General features: G+C 39.8%; 1 protein-coding gene across 1 annotated transcript in view; it reads left to right on the forward strand.

Annotated features, from left to right (window-relative positions):
* The window catches only part of ATXN10 (ataxin 10), a 108,965-nt gene that overhangs the window by 63,002 nt on the left and 24,863 nt on the right, over nt 1-21,100 (forward strand). The window lies entirely within an intron of this gene.

Genomic DNA, 21,100 nt, shown 5'->3' on the forward strand with positions numbered 1-21,100 from the left:
GTTGCATCATTTCTTTTTCCAGGTTGATGTTTTGAGGCCTGTAAAGATGCCTATAAAGGATTCTGTGAGTTGCTCTCCAAGTTGGTTTCAAGTGTTTTAGTAGGACATAAGATGTTACAATTCTGGTAACTTCCAAAGTGTTTTAATATATTGAGAGAATTTCTTTTTATATATGATTCTTAAGTGAAGAGCACTGTATCAACCACATTTGTTTCTTGGCACTTTAGGAGGTGAATAAGAACTGAATTTGGTTGAGGTGCTCAGTGTTAGGAAAATTGTTACTAAAATAACCACCTTCTGATGTGCCTAATATGAAACTTAAGACTTGAAATAGCCTGTATTTCCATGGTTCCATGGTTCTTGCTCTTTGCTGGTATTATTGATTGCTGGGGGCAAGACCAGGATACATGGAGGAATGTCTGCCTCTGAATACTTTTTCGCCAGCTCAGATCTGAACTGTTATTCCAAATTCTTTCTGATTTTGCTGGTGAAAGGTACGAGTGAGATATATTTTCCACTACTGTAACAGGGAATTTTGTTATCATTCTCTATATCATTTTCCATTGTTCTAATATCAACGTGAACTTTGAATTTTTCCCTTTCTTTCCTTAACTGACATCCCACGTAGGATTTTTTAAAGCTGCACCAGACTGCACAATGGGCTGATGTTATAAGTGTTGGTCACCGCTTTTGGATACATACGTTTTCTTCCTTTCCATTTAAAGAGCGTATGCTGTTTTAATTATCTGAGCCACAAGAATGGGTCATCTTTTCATCTGTTTCTCAAGTATTTACTCTAGTTTTGGTTACTGTGAAATACTGAAGTATCTGAACTTATATTTTTTATGAGACTCTTAAAGTTTTTAAATATAGGTGCAAGCAAAAAAACCCAAGAAAACAGAAATGAGATTTTTTTGTTTTTTCTGATCTTGACTTTGGCCATCATTGCTGTAATATGGTAGTTCGTATTTTGAAAACACCAGTAAAACAGTATCATTGAGGAAGTAATGGAGAATGGCGTATGTGATAGATTACTTTTACTGTGATGGAGTTATTGCATAGCTGTTGGTTTTAGTGATGCTCTGTGTGCTACATTCAGGGTGAGGAGGAAATGAAGGAAGCTTTATATGACTCTTTATGTTAGGGACAGGGGGAAGATCCCCTACCCTTCATCAGCAAGCAGGATTTAAGTCACTGAATGCATACAACTGAATTCTGATATTAACTTTAACAGTGCCGTTTTCCACCAGAATCTGAGCTGCATTGAGGTGGACAGAAGTTTAAAAATGTGTTTAGAGAGGTCTGGTATTCAGTTTCAGTTTCATGTTAGTGTGGTTCAGTTAGTTAACTCCCTCTACTCCCATGGCTTTCCTTCACTAGGCTCTGTAGAGCTGTAACGTCATAGAGGCTTCAGCCTGGCATAAACTTATCAAAAAAGCATTTATGAGGCTTTGGTTCTCTTTTCCTGTTTGCCTTCAACCAGTATACCTTCTGCTAGCCCAAAAATTATTTGCTAAAACTGCTGTTGGAGCACGAGGGCATATCACTGCACTTAAGTCTTTAGAAGGAGGCTGGTTTTTTTTCTTTTTTTTTTTTTTCTTCCTTTCTTACTCTTTCCTTTCTCCTATTTTTCTTTGTCTCTTTAGGGGGAGAGAGGAAACTGCTGTAGAAACTGCAACGTTGAATTTCTGCCATTAGGTGATGCTGTTTGTTCTGAATTCTGGACCTGTAGCCTTCTGCTCCTTACTGTTCCCCATGGCAGTACTTTGCTGAAGTTTGGTGATGCTGATGCCAAAGGGAATTAAAGCACTTGAGTATTTCCATTTTTAAAAGCTACAGAAGGAGAAATATTCCTTAACCTTTTTTATTGGGCTTTGTTAGACTGAAGAGTGAAAATCTACCTGCTTGAGTGCTAAGCTTACTTTCTTCTGCGAGTCAGGATCATGTTAGGCCATAGGGGAAATGGCTCTGTGAAATTGCAGTCTTCCCAGCATAAATAAACTTCTCCCAGGATTGTTTTCTTTTCACTAATTCATTACTACGCTTCTAACTCTGTCCCCCAAATGAGTATCTCACTTACCATAGAGAGTGATAATAGCAACATGTCCACATACTGGAGCTTGTTTTCTCCTGTTATTTTGGAAGTTTCGAAGTTTTGTGTAGAGCTACTCTTACATCATTCATATTTTAAAGGAAAAATATGTGTTTCAGACCTCAAAAATAGTTCAACAACAGTACATAAGCAAATGGGGTCCATTAAATGACTCTACACAGGCATGATTTTCTACATACTTTTATGCTTTGTTGGTGACAGCAACAACATGAAATTAAGAGTCCAAAAGGTGGTTTTTCCCAAAAATGAGTAGTTACACCAGGAATCTGTGTTGTATTTGCCTTATTCCGATGAAATTTAATTTCTAATCTGATCTAGAAGTCCAAAATAGCAAAAAATTATTCACTTTAGGCACTTTAAAAGTTTCAGTATTTCAAATCCATTTTGTATGTATTGCAGAACTTAATATTTGAATATATTGGTCATGGTTTATGCTTGTGATATATTAAAAAATAGAAGATGTTTTGATACTTGTTGAAAGGAAATGATATACTGATATGACATTAGTGTTACGGTATATCATTTCTTCAGCACGCAAGCAGAAAAAAAAAGCCTAATTCTGATTTGTCATTTGCACAGCAGGAGGGGGTGAACTGTGATTAACAGCTGTAAATTTACACTCTGCAGAGCATGCTTGTATAAGCAGAAGAAGAATAAGCTCTTGTCTGGCAGGCATCCTTCTTTGCAAAAGTGAAGAGAGAAAAGTAGATGGACCTAGGGACTTATGTGGGATATGCATACTTGCTATTCCTCTCTCACGTACTTGAACTGGTTAGTGGGGCCGTGATTTCTTTGTGGCCAGTACAACTGGTGGAGGCAGCTTGCCCTGAAGCAGGGAGTGTGCAGAGCTGCAGCTGTGCTGCTGAGCCATCACTGCTCTTTGAGGCATTGCTCTGGGGGCAGGAGTTTCTCGCCTGTTTTGGAGCACAGACTGCTCATGCTGTCTGCCCCCTTAATGTACATACAGTAGAACAGTAGCAATTAACTAGATGTAGAAAAGATTAAACATTTGAGTGTTATGTTAAATGTGGAAATAAGTTCTAGTATTTGAGGTACAGGCAATCTGTGAAGGCTGTCCTCTAAAGGTTAAGAGAATTGCATACTAGAACTGTGTGTAGACGGGGATTCAGGAAATGGTTTTTGTCAACTCTGATTAAATAAATCCAGAGAGTTATTATGAGCGAATAATAACTAAGAATGGATGGTTTTAGTGAGGAAGGATTAAAAGACAAAGATTATCAAAACTGAAGCTTTTTCTTGTCCATTGATAGAGATTTAATAAAATACTGTTTTAAAATATTTCTAAGCATTCTAGTTACCATTCACTATGCTCTTCTGTGTATATGAGAGAGAAAAGTGTTTAGAGAGGAATATGTTCTGCCTGATGGATTCTGCTTTAATAGATCTTATTTGCAGGATTCCACTCAGTTACCTTTTCTGATCAAAATATAAGGCTGTTTGAACAGACTGAGACTGCAATAATACCAAAATAACGATAATTATTTTAGCATCTTTTAATTAACTGTAGATTACCTTGTCTCAGATAACTGTATACGGAAAATCATATATATACATAGCCCAGATCCTGGATGTAAAGCTATAAGGTAGCCAGTGTATTAATTTGGATTGGGATAAAGTGGTCCTCTTAGCAGCTCTCTTGAGCTGAGGACGAAGGCAACAATTGAAGGCTGAAGTCCATTTGGCTGTAGTAAGCAAAATTGAAGACCTAGAAAAGAGGGGGACCACAGAAAAATAAATGATTATTATTTCAAGTGCCTTGAATGCAGCACTGCCTATGTAGGTAGTGTAGGAGTGGGAGAACCATGAAAGAACTGTATCTATCTTAAAAGTTAGAGCACCAAGTAAACATTGAATTAATCCTGTGCTATTTGTGAACTACAGAAAAAGCTAGATTTGCAAAATACAGTCAGAGCCTCTCTTCTAAGGAAGGAAGAAACCTGTGCCTCCAAAGAGACTTTCTTCTAAGTTCATCACTGAGTAGGGAAAGGTTAAGTGATTGCTGATAATCAGTGTGTATTAGGTGGAGAACCCTTGGGTTGAGTGAGCTGCAGTGCTGCTGGAGACAGCATCATCACCCATCTGCTTACCTGCCTTGCAGACAATAAGGCAGATGTGGATTACTAGCAGGAATGTTTCTGCTTGGAAAAGAAGAATGAATATATTGTATGCCCAAACAATCCCCATCTCTGAGGCTTGCTAAACTTGCAGATGCATCCCCATACTCAAAAATTCTAAAATGCACTTTTTGCCACTGATTAGGGGTTGAGAGAAAACAAGTATCTGTGTACATGCTCCAAATTGGTAAAATATGTAGAGAAATTCGTAACAGTTGTGATATATAAGTTGGTGGGATATGTAAGGGATGATTTGAGCTAAGATCATTGTTTACAACATATAGCAAGATTAAAGGTCAATTTAATTGAATAGCTTATCGTTCTTGTGTATTAACGTAGAATCATAGAATCAGTAAGGTTGGAAGGGACCTCTGGAGATCATCTAGTCGAACCTCCCCCCTGCTCAAGCAGGGTCACCTAGAGCATGTTAGACAGGGTTGCATCCAGGCGGGCCTTGAAGATCTCCAGAGAAGGAGACTCCACAACCTCTCTGGGCAACCTGGTCCAGTGCTGTATCATTCTCACGGTGAAGAAATTCCCGCTCACCTTCAGGCGGAACTTCCTGTGCTCCAGTTTCTGCCCAGTGCCTTTTGTCCTGTCACATGCGACAACTGAAAAGAGTTTGTCCCTATCCCCTTGACACTCTCCCTTCAGGTACTTGTACACGTTGATAAGATCCTCTCCCAGTCTTCTCTTCCCCAGGCTGAAGAGGCCCGGCTCTTGCAGCTGTTCCTCATAGGGCAGATGCTCCAGCCCTCTGATCATCTTTGTAGACCTCCGCTGGACTCTCTCCAGTAGCTCCATGTATCTCTTATACTGGGGAGCCCAGAACTGGATGCAGTACTCAAGAAGAGGCCTCACCAGGGCTGAGTAGAGGGGCAGGTCACCTCCCTCGACCTGCTGGCAACACTCCTCCTAATGCTCTCCAGGATACCATTGGCCTCCTTGGCCACAAGGGCACATTGCTGGCTCACAGTCAACCTGTTGTCCACCACCACTCCCAGGTCTTTCTCTGCAGAGCTGCTCTCCAGAAGGTCAGCCCCCAGCATGTACTAGTGCCTAGGGTTATTTTTCCCTAGGTGCAGGACTCTGCACTCGCCCTTGCTGAACCTCAGGAGGTTCCTCTCCGCCCAGTTATCCAGCCTGTCCAGGTCTCCCTGAATGGCAGCACAGCCCTCTGGTGTATCAGCCAGTCCTCCCACCTTGGTATCATCTGCAAACTTGCTGAGGAGGCACTCTGTCTCTTCATCCAGGTCATTGATGAAAAAGTTGAACAGGATGGGACCCAGTACTGAGCCCTGGGGAACTCCACTAGCCACAGGCCTCCAACTGGACTCAACGCCACTGATGACGACCCTCAGAGCTCTGCCTTTCAGCCAGTTCTCAATCTACCTCACAGTCTACTCATCTAACCCACACTTCCTGAGCTTCTCTAGGAGGATATTATGGGATGTCAAAAGCCTTGCTGAAGTCAAGGTACACGTCTCCTGCTCTCGCCTCATCTACCCAGCCAGACATTTCATCACAGAAGGCCATCAGACTGGTTAAGCAGGATTTCCCCTTGGTGAATCCATGCTGGCTACTCGTGATCACCTTCTTTTCCTTCACATGCTTGGAGATGACATCCAGAAGGAGCTGTTCCATCACCTTTTCAGGAATGGAGGTGAGGCTGACTGGTCTATAGTTGCCTGGGTCCTCCTCCTTGCCCTTCTTGAAGACTGGAGTGACATTGGGTTTCTTCTGGTCTGCAGGCACCTCTCCAGTTCTCCAGGACCTTTCAAAGATGATGGAGTGTGGCTTGGCAACAACATCCGCCAGCTCCCTCAGTACCTGTGGGTGCATCCCATCAGGGCTCATGGATTTGCAGATGTCTAGCCTGCCCAGAAGATCTCTAGTCCTATCCTCCTCAACCAAAGGAAACTCTTCCCTTCTCCAGACTTTATCCCTTGCCTCCAGGCTGCAGGATTCATGAAGGCTGCGCTTAGCAGTGAAGACTGAATCAAAGAAAGCATTCAGTAATTCTGCCTTCTCTGTAGTCCTTGTCACCAGGGCCCCTGCCCCATTCGGTAGCAGGCCCACATTTTCCCTAGTCCTCCTCTTGCTGCTGATGTTTTTGAAGAAGCCCTTCCTATTGTCCTTAACATCCCTTTCAAGACTCAATTCCAACTGGGCCTTAGCCTTCCTCATCACATCTCTACCTACTCTGACTGCATTTCTATAATTCTCCCGAGTAGCTTCTCCTCTTCCACGTTCTGTGTACTTTCTTCTGTCTGAATTTGGCCAGTAGCTCTTTGCTCACCCGTGCCGGTCTCCTGCCCCTTTTGCTGCACTTCTTACTCATAGGGATGCACTGCTCTTGATCTTGGAGGAAGTGATATTTGAATATTAGCCAGCTCTCCTGGACCCACCTTCCTTCTAGGGCCTTAACCCAAGAGACTCCACCAATTAGATCTCTGAAGAGCCCAACATCCGCTCCTCTCCTGAAGTCCAGAGTTGCAATCCTGCTTGAAGCCTTAGTTCCTTCCTGCAGTTTCTTGAACTCCACCATCTCATGGTCATTGCAGCCAAGGCTGCCCCCAACCTTCACATCTCTATCCAGTCCCTCTCTGTTGGTAAGGACAAGGTCCAGCAGGACACCCTTCCTTTTAGGTTCCTCCACCGTTTGTGACAAGAAGTTATCATCGATGCACTGCAGGAGCCTCCTGGACTGTCTGTGCCTTGCTGTGTTGTCCCTCCAGCAGATGTCAGGGTGGTTGAAGTCCCCCATGAGAACCAGGGCCTGTGACTGTGAGGCTACCTCCAGCTGTCTATAGAAGGCCTCATCAACTTCCTCTTCCTGGTCAGGTGGCCTGTAGTAGACACCCACAACAGTGTCCCCTATGCTAGCCTGCCCTTCAGTCCTCACCCATAAGCTCTCAACTGCCTTCTCCTCCTCCATCCCTAGGCAGAGCTCAATACGTTCCAGTTGCTCTCTCACATAAAGAGCAACTCCACCACCTCGCCTTCCTGGCCTGTCTCTCCTAAAAAGCACATAGCCATCCATGGCAGCATTCCAGTCACGTGAGCTATCCCACCATGTCTCCGTGATTGCAATGAGATCATGGCCCTGCGACTGCACACAGATCTCCAGTTCCTCCTGTTTGTTCCCCATGCTGTGTACATTGGTATATGTGCATGTTAAAGAGGTGGTCATGCCTGCAGGTTTCCCAGGAAGGGTGTGCAGGGGTCGTACATAGCCATGTCCCAAATGCACATCCCCAACTGCATGCATCTGTTGGAGGCCCCCCAACCCAACTTGTGTTTTGTTGTCTACCCTGTGTGTATCACACCCCCTCTCCCCCCTTCTACCCAGTTTAAAGCCCTCTTTACTAGGCTAGCTAACCTGTTTGCAAAGGCAAATGTGCCCCGCTTGGTGAGGTGAATCCCATCTCTCCCCACCAGTTGTTGGTCTTCAAACCATGTTGCATGGTCATAGAATCCAAAACCCTATTGCCAATACCAGCGGCATAGCCAGTTGTTAATTTGGGAAATCTTTCTGCTCCTCCTCCTGTGCCTCCCCCTAATCGGCAGGACCAATGAGAAGACCACCTGGGCTCCCAGACCCTTGACCACCATGCCCAAGGCCTTGAAGTCTTCCCTGATTGTTTCTAGTGTGCTCTCTGTATCATTAGTACCCACGTGAAAGAGCAGCAGAGGGTAGTAGTCTGATGAGCGGACAAGCCTTCGTAGCCTTTCAGACACAGCTCGTATCCTCGCCCCCGGCAGGCAGCAAACCTCTCTAGAAGAGGGGTCAGGTTGGCAGATAGGCACCTCTGTCCCTCTCAGCATGGAATCACCCACTACAACCACTCATCGCCTCTTCCGGGTGGTCACGCAAGGCACAGGCTCAGGCAGCCCGGTTGCTTCCCTTGAGGCCAGGTCTGGGTTGTCCTCATCCTGGAGTGTACTAAACCTGTTCTTCAACTGTAACTCCAGGTCTACAGGAGGATTAGGGGCCTTTCATCTTTCTGAGAATCAACTAGCTTCCAGCCTCCTTCAACAGTGCTGTGCTGTACTATTTCACACTTCGCAGAGTTCTCCAGCAACTCCCCTGCTGCAGGGGATTGGGACTCTGGGAGCAGTACAGTCTCTGAAAACGCCTTGTCTCCTGCTCACATTCTCACGTGCTTTGTCATCTACTGACTTCATCCCACAACTCCCTGACTTGACGACACAAATCCTCCACAGCAGCACACCTCTTGCAGGATGTTGGACCATCAATCCAGGCCTTCTGGAGAGGCTCCAAGCACTCCTGCAGCCTGGGACCTGTAGGGCAGCGTCTGTTGCAAGAAATTCTGGGTGGACGCTTCTGACACAGCTGATGTAGCAATTCGCACAGCTACTGGCAAATAAGCTTTATGGCGAGTTACAACCGTGTTAGCAAGAGTGGGCGCTACTGGCGCGGGAAGAAGATGTCCTCTTGCACTTAACTGCACTCCTCCTGTGCAAACTGCTGCACTCTGGGAGCTGCACTCCAGGCCTGGCTCTTAAATAGGCCTCTTTTTACTACCGACCCACAGGGTACTTGATCCACCCTAAACAAGGGCTACCTGTGTCAAAAGCCCCAGCTCCGTCTATTCAGGGACAATGGAGACTGCTTGTTAGCAGTAGCTACACCCAGCTAGAGAGGGGGATAATTGCTGGGGCTTCTTCCAGGAGAGCCTAAGGCTTCCTGCAGTTGCCCTTGCCCAGCTTTGCTTACCTGCTAGCAGAGTCACTCTCTAGTCCCCTTGTTCCACAAGGGTCAGAAGACCACAATGTCCAACACGGGCCCCAGAAGTTCAAGGCAGAGCCGAGACAGTGCTACGCAAACTGCTGAGTCTGTTCGCTGCGTCTGTAACATAAATGCCTGTCTTTAAGTATAAAGTGTAAGTGTAGTGATCTGAAGAGGTGTAAAAGAGAGCCCTACTTATCTTTTGCTTATACTTTGAGCGCTAAGCCACAGAATTAGAAAATTTTGCTTCTGAAATTGCAAACATGGCTTATGAAGATGGTATTACTATCTTACTGTACTTTGTCCTCATTTATGAAATGGGCTTTTTCATAATTCTAGGGATATGATAATCAATAGAAATGAGTCATTTTATGGTTTGCTGTCTGTAATCTGTATCATTCAATATATTTCAGATTCCTAGAGGAGGCACTACTTAGAGTTCATCTGATTACAGAGGGCTCTGCTGTCTCAACACTATCTATGTGTGGGCTTCTTAGTTAATAATAATAATTAAAAAAAAAGGAATGGGAGGGGCTATTTTTGATTGAGACTAATTGTATTGTACATCTTCAGTTACTAATCTTCCCACAAGCAGTTTTCATGTTACTTATATACACTGTGAAAAAGATTTTAAAATGTGAGACTAATTAATTCTTTAAGTAAGAATCATAAATTTTGTTTCATATTGGGAAGATGTTGCTTTATGAAATTCAGAGGAAAATCTAACGTAAATTCTGCATACCATGTTAGATCTTTTTTTTTATTGGTGTCAAGGTGTTTTCTTTTGGCATTGGCCAGTGAACTTTGTTAAATACATCCTAATGGTCCAAAAAGAAAAAAAATCCTGATGCATGAAAAACAGTATGAAAAAATTTTATGAATGTGAAAAATCAATTAAGAGGCTTAAAATCTTGCATTGTAAGCCAGCTGCATTTTGCAAACTACAAAAAAAATGTGTAAGCCTTGAACAACATACATATTTCACTGTGTGATTTAGATGTGGTACAAATCATGCAAGCACATGACATTTTCCTAAGGGACAAAACACTAGTGTAAGGGGTCTATATGAAATATGAATGGCTATAGCCAAGGCTGTTGCAGGGTTTTAATTTCAGAGTGTACGAGATTCATGTTGCTTGAGTAATTTTGGAAAAGCAATCTTGCTGGTTTTAATTATTACATATATTGAGTATAACAATTTTCAGATTATTAGCTGTCTCTGAAGTAAAAATATTCACTGTCTGCATTTCAGTCTAATAGTTTTGAGATGGTATATGCAATATTTCAGCTTGTATTACTTTTAAGTTATCACAACCTGACTGATATTTCAAGTATTGAAGCTGTACTTAGGATGAAGTTGATCCTCACCATAAGCGAATCAGTGCTTCTTTTTCATAAACAAAAGTACAGAATTGCTTACTAATTTTCATGCACTTCAGGATTACAGTCTGCTTTAGTTTACATGGTGAATCTCAAATGTGGCAAAATTGGCAGGATTTGGATTTTGATCTAAAAGTATTGTTCTAAAGCACAGTTACAGAGCCTAGTGAGTTCGTACTGAAGTTAGCATTTCTATTGGCTTTTAGCAAGGGCAGACTGCAGCATTTACTTCCAGATGTTTTTTTTTCCTGGATTGGTTTGTGTTTTTTGGTGGCTATTGTTGTTGTTGAAAAAGAGGATGCTGCCAGTAGACCTGTTTGGAATTTGAAATTTTCCATAGAAGAATTTCCAACTTTTCTAAAAATTCTTTCACCCTGTAGTCAAGCAAAGTTAAGGTCATGTGTTTTGCTTTGGAAATAGTGAAGCGCTATATTTCAAGCCGTTGTTCAGTATCATGATAACTTAAAAAAAATAAAATGCAGTTTTTGCCTGCATGAAAAATAGATAAATTTCAGTGAAAATTATTAATAGAACTGGTAAGTTCCTTTGGGATAGTCAGACATCACTTCATTGGTATTTTCCAACCAGGTCTAATTAGTTGCCTCAGTTATGTTTATTCTCCACAGCTCCAGTCATGAGAAGCTGATGCAATTTGAGAGGATACTTACTATTGCCAGTTCTCCTGGAATTTGCAATACAATTGGAATATTTGATGGTTGGGAGTTCCTTTTTTAATCCCAGCTCTTGATTCATGCAATCTGATGAGCACCTCACCATTTAATGCATTTTTGAAGTGTTTTAAGAATTTGTAGCTGTTGAGAAAAGTTTTAAAAAATACTTCCTTAAAATTTAAGTTTAAAGTTTTTAAATGCCCTCATGACAGAGCAATGAGTTTCTAATTCAACACTCTTCTCACCTTCTGACCCACTCTTACTGTCTGTCCAGTCCTGCAGACTCCTTTATAAAAGGGTCAATCTATCCATTTGAAAATCAATTTTAAAGAAAATATTTATTTATAAACTCCTACAGAAGTTTTCTTTGTTCTATAGTGACTTCTAGATCTTAAAAAGGAAGGGGGAAAAAAAGAATTCTTTCTAATTTTTCTATTTGTCATTTTTGTACAGATTTCAACTACTGAAGTACACCCTCCAGTTCTGTTCACTGAGATCTTTTCATCTTCAAGGGTCTTATTAGGAGAGTTACTGTGCATGTATAGGTTCTATTTCTTGAAGTTTTAATAACAGTATGTTCTTGAGAGGAATACTTCGTGTAGAGTAATGAAACTGAAATGAGAACTCTTTCTAGATTTCACCTTTGGAACCTTTTGTCTTGACTTTACAGACCTGTAATCAAACTAATGGTCTGTTGCAAGAGGAGAAAGAAAATAATATAAACAAGATTAAGCCAAACATTTAAAAATGATACAAAAAAAATTAAAACAATTGACTTAGTCAATTTGTTTTACACAATAATTTTTATGTAAATTGACCACTTGAAAAGATGTATTTATTCTGGAATTGTTAAAACAATTTGAACAATACTTTTTTTTCAAATTTATTTGTAAAAACTCAAAATTCTGTTTTTCATTGATAATATGAAGTGAGCTAGAAGCTTGGAATTTTAATTTTGTAGCACCTGAAGTTTTGTTATTACCAGGCTAAAAGGCACTTAGAGACACAAATGCTCAAGAAAACTCTGGTAGTTGTAATTTAAAAGTAAATTAAGAAACTAGTATGCAGTCTCCTTATGTACAGTTTCATGTATCATCTCGTTCAAGAGCCTGAGGCATTAGCAAACCTTCAGCATGAAATTTAGTGCTAGAGCCTGCATTCCTGGGTTATTGTATATCATACATACTAAATACATGGCTTTTATAGCCATATAAATCACAACATCAGGATTCTTGTATTTTTTAAAATAAATAAAAACTGATTATGATCTCAACACAGTGGCTAAATTTACCTTAAGAAGAGAACTTGATCCTGTGCAAAGGGTGTGCTTGCTGAATCATTAAAAGAAAATGCCTGTGCTTGGAATTTCAGGTAAATATAGTGGATAATTACTCAACCTTTTATACATCTAGATTGTCAGTAAAGAAACACAGTCAATGTCATGGGAGGACTGGGCCAGGCCATAGTAGCTGCAGCTGTGTGTGTAAATGGAATGTGTTAGGGCTGTTGCTGGCTGGGAGGGCAAGGTGTAAAGTATGGTGTGCCTCACACCCACGTGGCAGAATGCTCCTTTTTGAAATGTTTTTCATCTCCCTCTTCCCTAACCAATATCAAATCACAAGATTGCCTGTTCCATAATACTCCTTGAGAAGGATCCCTGGCCTGTGCTCTATATCCAGCAGTTTTGGAGCATTGTCTGGAGTTTTCGTGAGCTAGCTTTTGTGAGCTAACACTCAACTGAGATCATCCTAACTGTACAGCAGAGTGGGTGATTGCAAGCCACAGCACCCTTGTTCTGCATCTTTTACTGACGTGAGTGGAAGCCATGCTGAAGTGAGCCAGTTTGTTGCATGCTTCAGACTTCACTGTAGTAGTGATCACCTAAGACAAGGTTGATAAATCTTTTCCTTCCTTACATCCTGTTCTACATCTCTGCAATAATTCTTTTACTTGTTTTGATCACAATAAGAGAAATTAGACCTTAGGATCCCTTTGGCTTGGGTCATAAAAAGTGGAGACCCCACCTCAAGAAGTTTTGTATAGGTAAGCCTTTGCCACCTCATTGTTTATTCTCTTGAATTAGAGAACACGGTTTTGAAGCCGCTACACTCTGTTCCTTATTAATCTCCTTGCATTCTGTAGTTCCTACTCTCTTTAGTAGTTTGTTTTCCTTTAAAATAGTTCTCAAAACACAGACGATTCTAAACCTGAAGGAGATTTGTTAAGGGGAAGCCATTCAGAGTTGATGGTAGTATTTTAGTGTGCAGCTGAGCTGGGTGATAAAGCAAATGGACCACGTCATTTGGTTACAGACTTCATTAACTCTCAGGAGGACACAGTGTAAGATACAAGGATTTGCTCTGCTCTTTTACGCTGCTAAGTTTGTAAAAGAGTTGCAGATAACAGAACTGCTGGAAGAGGCTAAGTACTGAACTGTTACACTAGTGTGTAACCTAGAATGTAATTTGGCTTACTTTCTAAATTCTTTTATGGTTTCCCAGTGGCAATATGGGACTTTCCAAAACTATAATGGAAAAGTTATAAAAACTTTATGCCACCAGAGTCATACTTTATAATGATTGTTGGTGGCAAAACTCTAGCAGTTATTTTTAACAGCCGTTACATTACCAGGAAAGGTATCAAGAATAGTAAACAGTTGTTCAAGAATCAATATTGAGTTTTATTTTTCAGTTAAAAATGAAATACTATGATAAGCAAAATTCTGGAATTGTTAAGGATTTGCATTTGTTTGTATAGGGGGTAAAAAAAGACCAAAACCAACATAAAAAACTTTTTTGTTCCAAAATATGAGAACTGTTAAATGTCTGAATAGTGTGTGCACACAGGGGTTTCCCCTGCTTATTTCATTATGCTGGTAAAGAATAACATCTTAATGCAACTATACCTGTTTTTACAAATGTTATGATACTATTTTTCTCTTAAAGCAACAGTAAAAGTTGGTTTGTCACCTTCTTATACTTTGGTATTTTCCATGATTTCCTCTGCGCATACTGTATTCTGTGTAATAGGTTGACAATTCAAAACACAGTCATTAGCATGTCCTTGCTTCTCGTTAAATGACTCACTTACCTAAGGCATGGCTGAAAGGAAATAAATGTTAAAAATCAAAATGACAAAATATCATTGGCTGAACCTATTTTCACAGGATGCCATAATGTGAGAAAAGGGGAGACAGTGTATTACTGATTATTAATTTGAATAAAGCCTCTTAATGTATTTTAACACTTTTTCTATAGAAAAGTGGGGTGAGGGGATTGCTTTTTTTTTTTTTTTTTTGTTAATGGAACAGCTTCTCTTGTACTAAAACCATTAAATCTTTCAAATATTTCAGTGAAAGTCTTCTGTTTTCTTTTAATGTTCAGTTTCAGTGTGTGAGAAATCACTTAGGCTGTCTGGGATACTCTGTTTTCAAGGGAATATCTTCTTCAGGGAATGTTCTTAACCACAGGGCTTTTTAATCATAAAATATATGACCGTAGTTGTTTCAGTAGAAATGTTGCTGGATTAGTTTGTGGCTTTATTTCAGACACGAAGAAATAAATTCAGTCTAGCTCATAAACTTGTGAACTAAAAGGTACTCCACTCATTTAATACTCACTTAATTTATAATACTGTAACATTTCTTTTTTTTTATGCCATTTGCGAACAGATTATTTTACCTCTCAAAAGATGTTTTCTACAAAAGCATAACAACAAAAAGAAGCATAAAAAATATGTGAAGACCAGCAACTGTCAGCTGATCTGTGAACATATGAAGCAAATGTGATAGATTTTCTGCTCTTCCTAGACATCACAGGAAGAAGACACTGATGGCTGAGTATATAGAGCTTGTCAGAGGGGATAGAAGGAGGGGATACAATGATTGGGAATAAGGTATGAATGTGGGTCTGAGCAAAACAGTGAATGTCTAAAAGTTGTTTCTTTCCATCTTGAGACTTCACTGCACCTGTATTAACCTCCTCTGAAATTGTCCTGGGAGGCTGTACTTAGTGCCCTGCAGTAATTTGAGACTTCAACTACTAGTTTTGAAATAAAGCAATTATTGTAATTTTAAGATTTCATTCTTTTCTAATGGTCCATAATTCTGTTATTTTATTTGTTTCTCAGGAAATGTAGTGTTTCATATAAAAAAGAGTAAAATTGGCATTGCTCAGTGAGAAATGTTATCTCTTGCAGTATGAACAGATGGAATTCTGTGGCTCACTGCAGAAGCCTTCGCTGACTGCTCTGATTTAAAACACAAAGAGCAAACACCATCATTCTGTCTCCAGGCTTTTTTAGTCTATCGAGTCCTACAGTGTACCGTTTACAATTTCTATAGAAATTCTAAAAAGGCGTTTTACCGTCCTTCCCTGAAACACTTGCTTTATTTTATATTTATTATGTCATACAGTGTACATCCTTCACACACAGTAGAAAATTAATGATTTGTCTTTTGACCCATCACTAAAATCTTGGGAGTCCTGCGTAAAATAGAAGGTGGAAACAGAGACTAGCAAGTGCCATTAATAACGTGTGTGCGCTGTTTTCAATTTCCAAGCCTACTAGAAGCTTTCTCCTTTCCCCATACCCTTCTCTTTTGCTGTGGAGTTTGGAATGATATAAATATACTTAATAGCTTACTCTCCACAGTTCCTTAATACATTTTAAAACTACTAACGTCAATTCATAATTGCAATAGGAAATTTCAGGGGTGTGTCGTTCTGGAAAACGACCACTGCTTATGTGGTTGTGGCGCTTTGCTTTCAGTCCTAAGTCTGTCAATGCACCCCAAGCATTGCAGTTACCACAAAATGCAGCAATCACCAGCACAAATCATTATGCACTCTGAAATAGTCCTAGATCTTTCACACTCACCGTTTTTATCATTTGAGTTAGTATATATCCACAGATTGACTTACATGTTTGAATTTTGGGTTTTTTAAACCCTTTGTAAGTTAGGCTCAAACTGAAGTAAAAGGAAAATGCTGAGTAACCCTAGACACAACAGAAAGCGTTATTAGACCACAGAACATCTGGTTGGCATTTATTTTTGCTTAATGAACTCAGAAGTGTCCAAGGAAGAGGTGCAATCCATGATGTAGGGAGTGGAAGTAATTTCAGAATACTGTAGTAATGTAAGAGAGTGGTGACATGTGTGTTACCAGTGAGGGTGTGTGCTCATCAAAAGAGAGTGCAAATGTTACAAATTTGAATTGTTTTTCTTCCTTTTCCCCTTCCGCTCACCCCAAATTGTAAGCACCAGGGCGTTTTGTCTGTTTTCAGGGCATGTTTCAGCTGAACTGAAATTGAAGGAGCGATTGGACTATTGAGAGAAAGTAGCATGAAAACAGGTGTGCAGGCTGTTTTGGAGGAAAAGAAATAAGTACTGAAGTTGGTGTCACTAACAGAGTGAAGAGGTTAATAGTTGCGCTGATTTGTGGATGGAATGGTGTTTGTGAACATGTATAGAAACCTAACAAGAAAGTCCTCAGCAGAAGCACTCTTTGTGATAGTATGTTCTTTTATCAATGTCCGAACAATTATCAGAATAGGGATAATTTCTATGAAATTTTCTTTCAGAAGAAAATCCGTTTCAACATAATATAAAATGTAAAGCTTTTTTTTATAAATCTCTCATATTAATTGAGATATGTAAGATGCTTTATTAAATTTGACATGAAAGAGAAGATATTGTAGCCACTAAAGCAGTGGCCACTTGCCCAGAATGATTTGGAATTTCCTATTGCAACAATAATGTTTATCAAGTATTTTAGACTGAAATGAAACATATGACTTATTCAACCTTTGTCTCTGCATTTTTACAGAAATTTGAAGTAATTTGAGGTCTTCAGTTTTCTCTTAATACAATTTTGAAAATACAATTTTGAAATTTTGATAATCTCTTATGAGTTATATTCTCAGCCCAACTTTAATCACATAGCTAGTTCTTGCATAAATTACCTTTTAATTTTTTTTTTTTTTAGTGAAAGGAAAACTTAAGAGAACCTCTTTTGTAACAGTGATACTGAAAACCAACAAAAACTGCCTTGATACTGGCTGTAGTAGACTGAAAACGGGATATTAAGTTGTCTAGAAGTAGAGGAACATATATTCTGTTGTTGATGCAAATTTGTACAAATTCAGCTGATGTAAATCTGAGGGATTTAATACTGAATGATGTTCTGTTACTCTCACTGCAAGGGTAGACAAGGACCAGACTAGGATATATTTGGTATTTCAGGCGAAGTCCGTCTTACTTTATCCATGTTAACTGGCAACTCTGTACCAAAAAAGTTGCCTCCTTGTAGCAGCATCTGTTTGTTGCTGAATTTGTTTTCTTTTTCATCAGCTTTTGGGTAGGGGAATCATGAAAGCTCTGTTATTTAAAAACAACTATCCAACTGCATTACCCTCTTTTGCAATGAATTCTTGAATGTTTATGATATCATCTCACAACTGGAAACTCTCCTGTGTTTTTTTGCATTGAAAAGACTAGTAGAAAAGTATTACTGAGCTACTGAGATGACTTGCTGTCCTCTTCCTCTAGCTGGACTCTCCTTAGCTTCTGCTAGTGGACACTCCTTAGCTTCTGTTTGTTTTGGTATAGTCCTCATTGTGTGCTAAGTACCATCTTGTTCTCTTCTCTCCCATTTCAGTAAGACCAAATCCTTTACCTTCTAAACCGTCCTTTCAAAGAGTTTTAGGACATCATGATGGAATCCTGATCTTAGATTATTCATGGAAAGAGGCAAGGGTCACCTCTTTTAGAAGAGTAGAAACAACTCTTACATCTGTCCAGGCAGTAACACTGAAAGATGGAGAATACGTTGGAAATGGCGTAATAGGAACAAGTTTCGTTGCTGTGATTTCTGAATTTAGGATGTTAAAAAAGTTGGCTGATTCTGTAATATAGACTTACCTAAATGAAGTAGGGGAAGTGTATTCTGGGGGTGCTGTCTTTACTGGAATAGGCATAAAGGTATCACTTAGCTCTCAAAGCCATTCGCACTGGTGCAAGGAGCTTTTGGGACTAACTAAGCAAGACTGCTGTGATGTCCTGGAGGAAGGAGCCTTTGTCCCCAAGTATTTCAGCAGATCTGCAGAATGTGGTGAATTCCAATAATAGACTTGATTGCCACAAGCCACAGCTGCCTCTATTCTTAAGCCAATGTGCCTGTGTTCTGCAGTAGACCTAGGAGTCTACTTGCACTAAGGGATAAAAGCATTCTCTTTTCCTTTGAAGTAAAATCCTCCATGTATCTTCTGTCACTTTTGCGGGGAAAAAAGAAACAAAATAATTCTTTTCAGTACCATCATAGCTCTAGAGGAGCCAATTTATGAGCCTTAATAGTTGATTTGTTGCTCCTCTTATGGAGCCTATCTGTTATTTTAATCTGAATGCCAGAGTCATCGGGATTTCTAACGTCTCTGCATGTATTTTGTTGAGCAGGACTTAGAGGAAAAGTGACTCCTCTTGGTCAGCTTGTTTGGTGGCAGTGCCTGAAGGTTATATTTCTCCTTATGTAGTCATCATGTGGTACATTCAGAAGCAGTGAAACTTAAAACACATTTATTAGGGACCAAAGTCTGATAACAGATACCAAAGGTGCATTTCAGTGAAGTACTTTTCTTTGTTATAACTCAGTTGAGTATGATTCTCTGACTGGGAAAATCATGCAAAGACTCCAAGGGTCATAATCATTTACTTGTTCATAGCAGAACTGGTTAGCGTATTAGTGGTTGAGATTTGCCCGATTCATTTGTGGAGACTTCCAGTATTGGAGACTGCTCCAGGAGTCTTTGTGACTCATGTTTCAGTATTTGACTACTATTACTGTTAAAGATATTTTGTGAACGTGTAACATGAATGTTCTATTCTTCAAGTACATTACTTCCTTATGCACCTGGATGTAGATACTCTTTTTTCATTTATGTGAAGTTTTTTCTTAAGAGTACAGTGTTCACTAAGATGCTTGCTGCCTTAGGCTAGACATGTTGCTCATGCTCTCATTCTTCTTTTTCAGATATCATGATTTTTTAGACCTTATTTTTATCATTTTTCCTTTGTTTTTTCCCAGTCAGCCCACATATTTCTTCCATATATTGGGTGCAAAGTTCTTGCCTTTTACTCAAGGAAAGCTGAATGTTTTCTTATTTTGGATAGGTGAGAAATACTTTTTATTTACTCTCAGGTACTGGTTGCCTGGCAAATAGGTTTTTGTGCAAAAAATATGTATTATAGTTCACTATTTAGCTTTATGAACTCACTTCCATTTTCACTGGGAGATTTCACTTTTTAGTGCAAGAGATTTTTTGCAACTAGTCTGGTATCTGAAATACAAATTGTGTCAAGAACTCTCTGCCAGGAGAGGTCAGTGAATACACAGAGTTGTGCACCAAAGGGCAAGAATATTTTTTTCTGGAATCATTTTGTTTATTATATACTCTGATAAAATTATTTCTGATTACTTTTTCTAGTCTTATAATCAAGAAAAATACATGGTAACATAGAAAGAATCCTGTCTTGAACTACTGTGAGGAAAAGAATGAGCTTATGCTTCTTTTCGTGGTTTTAGCCCTTTCTTCAGAGCAGATGGAGTTGTCTTCGTTTCACGCAGTCATTTAGGTTGGAAGGTATCTCAGGAGTTCTCTGGTCCAACCTCCCGCTGAAAGCTGACTTCAGGCTAAGTTACTCAGGACTTTATCCAACCAAGTCTTGAAAGCCTCCAATGTGGAAATGCTCTTGTTCTACTGTCTGTGCTGCTGTTGACATAGTTCAGGATACTGTAAGGCTTCATCACTGCTGGGGCACACTGGCTTATCTTTTGCCTACTATCTGCCAGTATCCTTTGGTCCTCTTCAGAAGAGCTGCTGTACAGCTACTTAGTCCGCAGGTAGTATCATTTGCAAAGGATTAGTCCATCCCAGACGCAGACCTTTGTCATCACTGAATTTCATGAGGTTCATGTTGACCCATTCCTCTATACTGTCTAGGTTCGTCTAAATAACAGGTCACTGATAAAGATAGTAAGCAGGATAGGATCTAGCTTAGTTCCCTTGAGGAACTCTGCTTGTAACCTGTTCTTCAGGTAGAGTACAGAGCCGCAATCCTTTGCCTGATGGTCTTGATCCCCTAGTTCTCTTTGGTGTTCTGAAATTTGACAAAATTATCAATTTGGACAGAAAATAACTGAATGCTATTTTTACTATGTCAAAGCAGAAGTTTCTTTCATTTCCCCTGTATAGCCTATTAGGCTATTCATCAGGCCACACTCTAGGGGAAAAAAAATGTTGGGTCTCCTTAGAAAATACGTGCAATCTTAACTGAAGCTTAATGAAAGCTTAAATTGTTTAATGTCGAATGAGTGTTAATATCTTGATTAACATATTTCGAGACTAAGTTAAAAATGGTCAAGAGGTTTGTTTTCTGTGACCTTAATATGTCCTTTAGGTTTTTTGTGGTCATGCTGTCCCAACTGTCTGTTATGTTTTCCCCTTTCCCTTTCTTTCCCTCCTCTAGCTTTTATATCCATTAGCCAGTTTCAATCCAATTTGACTGAGAAGCGAATTTCAGAAATCCTGTTGTATTTGTGCTTTTACGTTATAAGAATCAGTGACTAGATAAATGAGAACCCCAAAGTGATGCTCCTGGGAAGTGCTGGGTAGTAGCAGCTTAATCCCTGATCTACTACAAGCCAAAGCTGACATTTCACAGGTGTAGCTCTGAACTGTGCTGCTGCTGCTTCTGTGTTTCTACCCATTTAGCTCAGTGAGAGAACTGGGAGCGTTTTAAAGAATGAAGTGAAATGCCCATAAAAAGTTAGAAGTTTTTTTAGTTCTGTTGCTTACTGAAACATTTTTTTCTTCTAAGTTCTGTAATGTGAATTGAAATTTAATACGCTGGAGCTAATTGCTGTTTGAGAGAGAATTTTTCTCTGGTAGGAAACTGGTGATTTGTAAAGAATGTAGTAACTGGAGTTTTTCCATATAAATGGTTTCTGCTTGTTCTTGCTTTTTAGCTTGTTTCTATTCTATTTATTTATTT

This window comes from Rhea pennata, chromosome 1 (assembly GCF_028389875.1).
Source record: "Rhea pennata isolate bPtePen1 chromosome 1, bPtePen1.pri, whole genome shotgun sequence".
NCBI lineage: Eukaryota > Metazoa > Chordata > Aves > Rheiformes > Rheidae > Rhea > Rhea pennata.